The sequence below is a fragment of the Lissotriton vulgaris genome, chromosome 3_1 (assembly GCF_964263255.1).
Source record: "Lissotriton vulgaris chromosome 3_1, aLisVul1.2, whole genome shotgun sequence".
Taxonomy (NCBI): Eukaryota; Metazoa; Chordata; class Amphibia; order Caudata; family Salamandridae; genus Lissotriton; species Lissotriton vulgaris.
This window is the reverse complement of record NC_141689.1, coordinates 452,035,107-452,047,654: the sequence shown is the minus strand read 5'-3', so window position 1 is coordinate 452,047,654 and position 12,548 is coordinate 452,035,107.

Genomic DNA, 12,548 nt, shown 5'->3' with positions numbered 1-12,548 from the left:
GCCACATATCCAGATGAATACAATTTCGCGATCAACTGTGAAAAGTTTGAAATAAGAAAGGTATCCATTAAGATATGTGATGTTTTTCATTAGAGATTGTATAAGGAGGTGTAATATTCATGGTAAGTATTTATAATCTTTGGCGTTGAGTCACGGTGCCTGCCATGATTGTCAGTGAGCTTATTGTGACGTCACGTCCAGAGTTTGTCCAGTTTATGGGCAAATAGACGGTTAGCTTTGTCCCTCATGTAATAGTATTTTTGGGTCAAGAATATAGCATTTTCTTGGTGGTGTCCTGAAGCAAATGTTTTTCAAGGTCTTCTTTAACTTTCAGAAGACACTTATAAGAGGCCCACAAACAATATATTTTATGTTGGTCGTTTAGCTTGCAAATTTGAGAATCAATGGCATTATTCATATGTTCCCCCAAGTAAACAAATGTTGCAGTAGATTAAAACAGTTCATTCTTTGTAACTGCATTAGTCTGCTCCTAGTTAAAATGACATGACATTTCTTTGTCTGCATGTTGCTAAAAGTAGTGTTACAGCATTTAGGCAAATGACGCCTTAAATATCGGATCCCTGACCACCGTTTCATAAATTCTCCAATTTAGTCTCAGGACTGAAGATGTGGACCTAGTAATATCAAAAACATGACTGGGGAATTTTTGAACAGCACTGGCACTCCTAACTCTGAGGCTAACATTAATGAAGTTAATGAGCAAGTGATCAAAAACAAATCTTTTCTAGTATATGTTTATGCACATTATACAACAAAATGTCACTCCTTTCACCAGAGTGTTGGTTGCGTCATAAATATCTGGCAAGCACAGATCTTCTTTATCTTGCAGCAATGATTAGTAGAAGGGTCATGGGTTGACTCTTACACATAAACGATCAATATTAGGATTTGGCATGGTATTTCCAACAAAACCTAATATGACATTACCCTTGGTAAAATTAGATATAGTGGGGAACAAGACAGACTTGAACCTTTCTGTCTATTCCTCTGAGGCATACATTGAGTACAAAGTCACCAAACAACGACTGAGCGTCCCTCTAAGGCCCATTTTTGAGAAAGGGCCAATGTTTTTGTTGCATCGTCAAGAAAACATGTGCGCATGCATCCTTTCTTTATGTCATGACAGCAAATTAAAAAAAATGGCTGCACAAGGATGATTAGTGAATAGCACTGCTATGTCTTTACAAAAGTCTAAGACATTTAAATAGCTTATACTTCCTTATCAACAAAGCCATAAACCAGCAGTTAAATGTTGTTGTGTTAGCTATATATTAAAAATCACACCCGGGCTCTCGTCTAACAGAGGGTCTACTTGAGTCACATCACAAAACCTAATGGGAACACAAATAGGATAATGTAAAAATCAACAAAATGCCATGACCTTGAGGAAAAAACATCTAAGGAATGGCAAACCATGAAAAAGACTTGAATAGCTTTCCAACGTTGGAAAACAATATTATAAAAATGTTTCTACGTGTTAGAAAAATTGTGAAAAATGTACCAAAGTTAGAAAAAAATAATATATCAGAAAGTACTGAGAAATGTATATGTATTTCTTTAAAGGACATAGTAAGATATAAAACATAAAATTTTCGCTGTACTAAATTGTTGTTATGCCACAATCTGCGGATTTCACTTAAAAAAAAAGTCAATGCAGAAATAAACAAAATTCAATTCCTTTAAGAAACTTGGAAGCTGTCTGTTCGTTGTGCTGCTGCGTTGGTGGCCTGTGATGAGAATCCCTTCTGGTGTGTATGTATATATATATTCACTGAAAAAACCATAGGTTATAGACCATATATAGTTAGGGATTAGCATTTACAAAACCTTATTTTACTCGCATAAAACCATTGAAATTCGCATATATAGTTAGTTGCGCTAACTATATATCGCGCACCCGCAATCCACTGCTGATGATGTCACATATTACATCATTCATGACATGGTCAGTGACATCACTGATGACATCACTGATGACATCATCCAGTGGCTGTCGGTTTCTGTAAAGTTAAAATATATCTTACATATTGAAGAATGAGTGGATGTATAAGTGTCTGGATGAAGGATTTAGTAGGTGCATGATTGATTGTATGAGAGAGTGATTAAATGTGTCTCACTGAGTGCATGGGTTAGTGACTAAACTGTCTTAATGTGTGCATCATTATGTCTGTTGTTCTGTAAACTGCTGCATGTGTTGATCAGTAGCTATATGAGTAACTATATGGGTTATTGATTGGTTGCCCAAGTATTTGTATGGGAGACTGAGTGTGTGTGTGTGTGGGTGGCTAGGAGGTGTGTGACTCTGTGCATACATGTGTAAGCAGTTGATTCACTAGATCTATGGGTTCAAAAGTGCATGTGGAAACAGCTGTATGGGCGGTTGACTGTGTGCATGAGTGTATTGGTGAGTGAATGGATATCTCAGTGCTAAATGTCAAAGTAAGTACATATGTAAAACACAGTACATGTGAGAGTTGACATATATAAATTACTGTGCATAAGAGCCAGTGAATGTGTGAGTGGCTGTATGGATCATTGTGAACTTGTATCAGGGATTGTATAAAAGAATACATATGTGTTAGTATATGTTCGAATAAGTAAGGTGTGTATAACTGTATAGTTGAGGAAAGGGAGGTGTGATTGATTCTTTGCATGACTGACTAGGTGTGTGAGTAATTCCATGGATGAGTGACAGTCTGTGAGTGTCTGTTTACTCTGAGTGTATCTAAGGTTATATTAGAGTCTGAAGAGGTTAATCGTATTATCACATGATTGATATCATCAGTGATGTGATCAGTAATGACAAATGAGATGTTATCAGTGATTTTATCAGTGATGTCATTTGAGATGTCATCAGTGATGTCATCAGTGATGTCATTTGAGATGTCATCAGTGATGTCATTTGAGATGTCATCAGTGATGTCATCAGTGATGTCACTGACCATGTCATGAATGATGTAATATGTGGCATCATCAGCAGTGGATTGCGGGTGCGCGATATATAGTTAGCGCAACTAACTATATATGCGAATTTCAATGGTTTTATGCGAGTAAAATAAGGTTTTGTAAATGCTAATCCCTAACTATATATGGTCTATAACCTATGGTTTTTTCAGTGAATTTTCAAGGTTTTGTAAATGCTAATTCCTAACTATATATGGTCTATAACCTATGTTTTTTTCAGTGAATTTCAATGGTTTTTTAATAGCAGATATCAAATTCTGTCAAATGTCAAGTACATGATAGGTAAAAACATTTTCGTGTTTATGCACGCTGATGTGCTTTGAACGCTGCCCCCCCTTCCCCCCCTCTTTTCTCTTAGCAGTACTCTCTCTTTGCAGATAGTGAAGGGTAGTTAACGCAGGCCTTTGCCCCCGTTGTAATCCGTCGTGCCTGCTTCTCTCTCTATTTAATTGATTGCTATCCAAGCATTTACTGTTTTAGAATTTGTTCTCTTTGGTTCATTCTGTATTTACAAACAAGCACAGAGCCGCAATACTCTGTTTAGTCTTTGCAGATAGTGAAAAATAGTTTAAAAAAACAAAAGGAATCGAGCAAAATCAGTAGGCCACTAATGGGATCTGTTTTTGACCTCGCTAAAATAGAAACATTAAGAACAACCCCTCATGAGAAATACGAAACTAGTAAGATGAACTTAGCTCCACACCATGATGGCTGCAAGACAGCTCGACTCTGCCGCCCACCCCACCCCACCCAAAATAACGACAAACCCTATGCAAATATTATAAATATATACAACACACCAGCAAAGTAACAGGGTAAAACATTTTATTAAATAACTATTTACATAACTATTTTATACTTTTTGTTGCCCGATCCGGCTAGCTCAATCGATCGAGCATGAAACTCATGCACTCTGATAGCAAGCGTTGCTGCTGATGCTATGCAGACCAAAACTGGTTTTCAGTTTGTACATTCTTCTAGATTTTTCCATCCAAGGCTGGTTGAGTTTGTAGAACAATGGCTTCAGATTTTCAACATACGGTGTGGTGGCGCGGACTGGGAGGGGGCGCTTGGCTCCTGCCCCCTCCCCAAGTAAGATTTTCATACGTGAGTGTACGTCCATGGTTTTGGTCCCTGAGTTGCTTCGATGTCACTGCCATGCTCAAATGGCATAAGTCCTGGATGTTGGCTGCCATAGTTCAGAGTTCTGAGCAGCGCTTGTAACACTGTCTGAAGCTTATTTGCACCTACTGCAGCTTCACTATTCTCAAAGTAAGTGAGGGCCGTTTGTGGACCTGACTGCATTGTTAAACAATGTGATGCGGTGCCTCCCTGAACCGCTTGACGGAGGCCCCCGAGGGGCGGTGAGATGGCACTTAGCTCCTGCCCCCTCCCCAAGTCGTGTTGCCCTGGTGTGGCCTGAGATCGCCCCCGACATAGGCGGCCGGGTCCTGGGGTCCGGCGGAACTTTTTGCCTTTTGATGACTCTTCCATTCTGGACCTTTCCCACAATCCGTTTGACCTGAAGACACGCTGTAGTGGGGCGCCCCTTTACCGTTTCAGTTGCCATTCCGCCCGCTTTTGCTACACTGTGCCTCTTCCGCCATTCAGCTGTTTACCGCCCGCTCTTGCGACTACAGCGTCTCGCTCACCATGTAGTTGAGTTGCTCCCGCTCTTGCGATGCAACGATAGGCGGCTGCCACAGGACTCTCAAAATGGCGGCCGGCTCTTCAGATTTGGGCGTGGTCCACTAAAATGGCCCTGGGACACCTTGGAACTCGGACGCTTGCCTGATAGGGCTTGGGTCCCATTCTCGAAAGCGTCCCCTCAGCCTTGAAGATTCTACAAAAGTCTTGGGGGCCCCCGACTCCCGCAGGCTTCTGGTGGGGAGCGGCTGCCATGATTGCTCGTGGAATGGCCACGACTGAGCTACGAGATGGTGGTGCTCTCATGCTGACGCCAGCTTCAGTCTGAAACATCCAGAAACACTGTAGACTACCAATTCGATCAGTTCCGGTAGCGCCCCAACATGACCCGGTAGAGAAGAACTTGCCCTCCCCTCTTTGACTGATGGTTCTTGTTGCCTGTCCCTTCTGTTGTCATTTAACAGAACTTTTTAGACTGCTGAAAGGGGTTGTGTTCCGAACGCTGGTTGGTGGAGACATTTTGACTGTATTCTGGACCTACGTTGTCGCGTAATGCGTTATATGACACGCCGCGTTAGCGCACCCGGAAGTGCTCCAGTGCTCGAAGCGCAGCTTCCCGGAAGCGATCCGGGGCGCGGCGCGCAGCGCGTAACGTAAGCATAACAGGTCATGTGACTTGTTAATAAAACTTTTCATTGGTTCATTTTACTTTTGTTATTTTAATGATGAAAGGCTTGGTCATATGACCTAAAAAATACGCTTTTTATTGGTTTCGAACATTATTTTTTCTTAATCATATATGTTATAATGTTCCAGGCTAATGTACTTTCCCGGAAAATTTACAACTGTCCTGCAAGTAAAATATATTCCTTTTTCGAGAAAAAGGGCGTTTCTTCGTCCCATGACGGAGCCGTTGAGTAAAAGAGGCTCGGCCTGCTGTCTTAGTCGCCGATACGCCTGATTATCAGATTCTTATCGATCACTTTATGTTGCAGGAGTGGAAAACACAACTGCCCTTGACCATTTATCTTTACTGCGTTCCTGCGTATTATACCTTTTATCCGCCATGTAATTGGACTGCTTTATTTCACTTGCCTTTTACTGATTCGAAAACAGTGACTAAAATTAAAAACTTTACCAATGTAAATACTACTACCATGTTTTGTTTTAAAAACCTTTATTGTGAAAATGTCAGCATACAAATACGGGCCTATAACCACGTGGGCCGGCCACGGAGCAAACTGAAATCGTATATGATGAGGAGACATTTACATTGTAGAGGAACGTAGCGAGCGGGCCATTAGGTTGCAAGAACTAAGGTGTCTAACAGTTGCGGAATCGGTGGACGTACATTTTGTAATTAAAATACGACAGGGCCACTTTCAATAAAATTATCTAGATATACATTTGCGGGCAAGTACCATGGGTGACGTTAATTCGAACTTTCAATAGTACAGTAATCAATAACACATCAGAACTTAATATCAATAGGGATGTCGAAATATTCAATCAATTCTCGTCCCCGCCCGCCATGTGCTTCAAAACTGCATTCATATCTCGTGATATCAAGGTTGTTCAACCAGTACACAACAAGGAGTTACGAGTCCCATTTATACCGGCGCCATTTTGGGCGAGGCCGGGCAGGTCCAGGATATAGTCAAAATGTCTCCACCAACCATCGGCCAGACCAGAACCCCTTTCGGCCCTTTATGCTACAAGATGGTGTCTTCCATTCAGAAAATATTGTTGGCAGCATTTTGAAAGGAAAGATAAACAGCTGTTCTCCTAGTGATTCTCACATTGTTACATTTAGGAAGAATGTTGAAGAGTAGTATGTTGAAAATCTGAAGCCATTGTTCTACAAACTCTCAACCAGCCTTGGATGGAAAAAAAAATCCTGAAGAATGTACAAACTGAAAACCAATTTTTGTCTGTATAGCATCAACAGCAACGCTTGACTCAGCTTTGTGTGAAGCCGCCATTTTGATTCAATCAATAACGTCCCCCTGCACACATTCAGGGACCTGGTCGTGTCTTCAGGTCAAACGGATTGTGGGACAAGATGCAGAAAGGAAAAGGAAAAAAGTTCCGCCGGACCCCGGGAGCCGGCCGCCTATGTCATGGGCGATCTTTGGCCACACCTGGGCGATAGTGAAGCTGCAGCAGGTGCAAATAAGCTTCAGACAGTCTTACAAGCACTGCTCAGAACTCTCAACTATGACACCACCTCGGTGCCATCCGGATCCTGTCGCCTTGTGCTGGTTCCGGCCTATTCACACATCGGTCCGCTACTGACACCACCTCACAGGCCAACGGGGCACCCCACGCCGACTTTCGGCGCAGCATTGTAGGATAGCCACACCAGTGCGGCAACTTGCTAAACACCACCTCGGTGCCATCTGGATCTTGGCTCTCAACTATGTCACCCAACATCCAGGACTTGCCATCCGGATCTTGGCTCTCAACTATGGCACCCAACATCCAGGACTTGCCATCCGGATCTTGACGCCTTGTGCTGGTTCCGACCTATTCACACATCGGTCCGCTACTGACTCCACCTCATAAGCCGACGGGGCACCCCACGCCGACTTTCGGCGCAGCATTGTAGGATAGCCATACCAGTGCAGCAACTTGCTGGACACCACCTCGGTGCCATCCGGATCTCGGCGCATTGTGCTGCCTTCGGCCTATTCGCACATCGGTCCGCTACTGACGCCGCCTCACGTGCCAACGGATTTTCTACGCTTTTTATAGCCCTATGCCGCATAACAGGTCATGTGACTTGTTTATAAAACTTTTCATTGGTTCATTTTACTTTTGGTTTCCTAATGATGGAAGCCTTGGTCATATGACCTAAAAATAACACTTTTCATTGGTTTAGAATTTTTTTTTTTCCCAAACGATGAAAGCCCCACCTTGTTTCTGGATGTTTCAGACTGAAGCTGGCGTCAGCATGAAAGCACCACCATCTCGTGGCTCCGTCGTGGTCATTCCGCAAGCAATCATGGCAGCCGCTCCCCACCGGAAGCCTGCAGGAGTCGAGGGCCCCCAAGACTTTTGTAGAATCTTCACGGCTGAGGGGACGCTTTCGAGAATGGGGTCCAAGACCTAGCAGACAAGCGTCCGAGTTCCAAGGTGTCCCAGGGCCATTTTAGTGGACCAGGCCCAAAAAGGAAAGAGCCTGCCGCCATTTTGAGAGTCCTGTGGCAGCCGCCTATCACTGAACCGCAAGAGTAGGCGCAACTCAGCTGAATGGCGGATTTTGTCACAGTGTACCAAAAGCGGGCGGAATGGCAACTGAAACGGTAAAGGGGCGCCCCACTACAGCACACGAGCCACCACCTGGGGAGGCCCGTTCACGCCGCCTCCCCCCCCCCCCCCGGGGCGCCCCACGCCGTTTTTCGGAGCAGCATTGTAGGATGCCAAAACCAGTGCGACAACTTACTGGACATCACCTGGGTGCCATCCACATCTCAGCACGTTCTGCTGCCTTGGGACTATTCGCACAACAGACCGCTACTGACGAGGCCTCCCCGCGCACCCCCCGGGACGCCCCACGCCATTTTTCGGAGCTGCATTGTAGGATACCAAAAACCAGTGCGGCACCCAGGTAACATCACCTGGGTGCCATCCAGAACTCAGCACGTTGTGCTGCCTTGGGACTATTCGCACAAAACACAGCTACTGACCATTGTTGCTTATTTTTTCAAAAAAATGTTTAAATGTAATTACTGTTTTTGTTGCGTTCTATATATTTATAAGTTATTAAAGTGTTATAATCCTACTACTTTGTTGGAGTATATTTTTAATGTGATACATAATTGTAAAAACTTTGATGTACAAAGAGGCATCCCTGGAATCTTCCGCTTCAGGCTCGGTCCCACACACCCTCACAGTGAGAATCCCCTCCCAAGCATAATACAGGATGGTTATCAGATAGTAGGACCCCGTATGGTGTGACGGATCTCATGGGGTGGGGGCCTTCATCTACTGTAACTCCTTTGAAGAGGGATGATTCTCATACATGCCAACATTTCAGTAGAGCAAAGTGGGAGATTTTTTTTTTTTAAATCGGGAGAATGGGGCCTTGAATCGGGTTATTGTCATGTGTGGGCTTTGGAAGTGTGCTGCTGCAGGATCGGACATTTCAAACTCAAATGCACGTTCTTTTTCTTACCTTTCCGAAGCATGGAGCGCAATAGCAGGCAGAGAAAGGGTGATGCAAGTGTTGAACACTGCCTGGCCTGGCAAGTTGCTGGCAGTGCCCCCCGCCCGCTCCTGAAACAGGGCACACACACCGCCGCCCCGAGTACTTCACAGATCTTTAAAAGACCATGCGCTTGTTAATGAGGCTTAAATGGTTTATCACCCCTTCTAGAGCCCCTGCATCGGCCCTCTGACGTTTCCTGGAAGAATTAGCACGTAACACAATACCAAGCCCTGTCAGCTGAAACCCCCGAGGAATCGGGTTTTTGCTTGCAGGAATCGGGAGGCGGGAGACTAGCACTGAAATCGGTAGTCTCACGCCTGAATCGGTAGGGTTGGCATGTCTGGATTCTCTACAGCTGGGGCCATAAACTACATCCGCAGGGCTAGGTGATAGCCTGGGACCGGCCTGGACAATCGGACACAGAGGAAGAGGAGTGTCAGAGGGTGCGGTAGTGAATAGGGTGAAAGGGAGGTGTCGGGCGGGCACAGGGTGTGATTCTCAGGGAAGAGCAGCGCAGATGGGGGGAGGTTTATGGCCCATGCATGAGAGAGAGAGCGGGGGTGACCAGTGCGTGGGGGAGATGCTTGCAAGGGTGGGGAGCCGTGCTGAGAATCGACGGCGTGCAGAGAGTGGGTCTGGTCAAGGCATCTAAAATGGCTGCCGTGCACGACAAAATTGTGGCATTGGAAAAAAGGCAAGATGGCGCAGACAATGTTTATCAATAAGGATTAATTTATAACAAAATATTTTATTGCAGTGACAAAATGGCGGTCAACACTTCCTGATTTCCATCGAATCGAACGTTAACAGACGTCACGCAGCAAAAAAAATAAAACGCTCACGCACAGCCGCTGGAAGACATGTATCAACATATATGAGCCTCCTCAGCCACCCTCAGAAAACATAAGGGATCAGGATACGTCTCCCGTACCCCCTTATACCTAGTAATTTTATTAAATCGAAACACAAAATGGCGAATTCCCGTTTCGCTACCACTTTGCGGCCCGGTTCGCGATCCGGGAAGCGCTTCTACCGTGAAAAATAAAAAAACATTTATTTTCCCACGGGACCCTTTAATAACCCCAACATCATTCCTAGGGGGTCAAGAGGGGTCTACCTTGCCCCCTTTCATTAAATTCCCCCTTCGTTTTTCACCTCTTCTTGTCTCTCGATCCTACCGAGAGACAAGATGGCGGCCGCACCGGACTGTTTAGAATGTTGACAGACACCGGAGAGCCAATCAGCATCGCTTCGTAAAGCTCCGTGACGCGAAAAGTACGCGATCTGGAGCGCTATCTGGGACGCTGTCACAGAAATATAAATTTTTTAAAACGTTAATTTCTCAAAATCCACTGGAGCACATATATTGAGACCCAGCAAAGGCACATCGGGCTAACAGTCCCTACAATTTTGCCACGTTTCTTGCAAATCCATTCAGCCGTTCGAGCTAAAAGTGAGGCCAAACGCCCTATGGAAATTAACATGGGAAAAACGCGTTTTGGGACCCCCCTTTTTTCTCGGCCCCCCCTTAACAAACCCCCCCAAATTTTCAGGGGCTGCTCAGAAACAAAATGTGCCATTTTCCTGAAAATTTCAGCCGATTCCGTCCCCAAACGCCAAAGTTATTGGACATAGAATTTTCAAAAGTCCCATAGAGAAAAAATCCTAACTATATATACCTACTGGCGATAGCCAGTAGGTAATATATATATATAGCCAGTAGGTAGTTATAGTTAGGACCTAGTTTCCATAGGAAATCCGCAACATTCTATTGAGAATAACTTTGGCGCCGGTGGACGAATCTTTGCGAATTTCTCAAAGAAGATGGCCTGCTCCGCTCCGCTCTTTCCCTGAAAGTTTGGGAGGGATTCGTCAAGTGGGGGCTGAGATAAAAGGGGGGTCCCAAAACGTGTTTTCCCCATGTTATTTTCCGTAGGACGTTTAGACATGGCTACAGCTCGAACGGCTGAATGGATTATAAGAATTTGGTAGAAAGGTAGAGTCCGGCTCGCAGATTACGCTTTTCTTTGAATGGTGTAAATCTGTTCAGTAGTTGCTGAGAAAATTAACTTTGAAAAAATATATATTGGGCTACATTGGGCTATATATATGTTAGAGCCCAAATGTAGCCCAATGTAGCCCAAAGATGGCCACCAGAGACAAAAAAAACAAATGTAGCCCAAATATCAGCCAGATGTAGCCCAACTATAGCCCAATGACAGAATGTCCCAGAGTGTTCTAAAGAACAACTAGAGCGCTAACAGTCTTACTTATGACAAAAGTATGGCACACCTGAAGTCCATCTTGATTGGAATAAAGTGTTAACACTTAAAACATTTATTTGCAAAGGAACAAAATGAGGGGGTTATTTTGCCATAGAAATTATGATAGTGCTGAAGAAAGAAAAATTAGGGCACATTTTGAGTGACTTCTCAAATCCTCTTATATTTCATTAAAAAATTCTGATATGCAGTTTCCCGAGATGGCCACCTGAGACAAAAGAGCCCAAATGTAGCCCCAATATCAGCCAGATGTAGCCCAACTATAGCCCAAAGACAGTAGTTAGGACCTAGTTTCCATAGGAAATCCGCAACATTCTATGAGAGTAACTTTGGCGCCGGTGAACGAATCTTTGCGAATTCTCAAAGAAGATGGCCTGCTCCGCTCCGCTCCTTGCCTGAAAGTTTGGGGGGGATTCGTCAAGTGGGGGCTGAGATAAAAGGGGGTCCCAAAAACATGTTTTCTCCATGTTGTTTCCATAGGACGGCTACATTTCGAACGGCTGAATGGGTTTATAAGAAATTTGGTAGAAAGGTAGAGTCCGGCTCGCAGATTACACTTTTCTTTGAATGGTGTAAATCTGTTCAGTAGTTCCTGAGAAAATTAACTTTGAAAAAATATATATATTTATATATATATATATATATATATATATATATATATATTCACTGAAAAAAACATAGGTTTTAAACACGTTATAGTTAGGAAGTAGCATTTAAAAAACCTATGAAATTCACTGAAAAAACCATAGGTTTTAAACCCGTTATAGTTAGGAAGTAGCATTCAAAAAACCTGTGAATATGTCTTTTGTTGTGTAAGCTGCTGAATGTGTTGATCAGTAGCTATATGAGTGGCTATATATTTTTTGCCCTTGGGGGTCCTTTTGGGAACCCCTGAGAAGGGCTAGAGGGCTGGGGGGTCTCTACCCTGCCCCCTTTTTGTGTTTTCCACTCTTGTTCCTCAGTTCTCCTGAAAAACAAGATGGTGGCCAACACTTCCTGGTTTGGACAGTTTGGAATGTTGACAGACGACTGCCAGCCAATCAGAAACTCGCTCGCGCACGTAAGGGTACGCGCACGTACGCGTACGGTACGCGTACCATACGAGTACGGTGCGCTTACGGGGATCGCATGTAGATATATAATTTGATCAAATTCAATTTTCTCAACAACTGCTTGAGAGATTTTCACCAAATATAGAAAAGGCACTACTGCATACCTGTCCCTACCATTTTGCCAAGATTGGTGTAATGCCATTCAGCCATTCGGGCTGTAGCCGTGTCTAAAGGTCCCATAGAAAATGCCATTTGAAAAATTTCAAATTAAATTTTCTCAAGAACTACTGGAGGGATTTTCACCAAACATAGCAAAGGCACATCTGCATACCAGGCCCTACCATTTTGCCATGTTTTGTGTAATTCCATTCA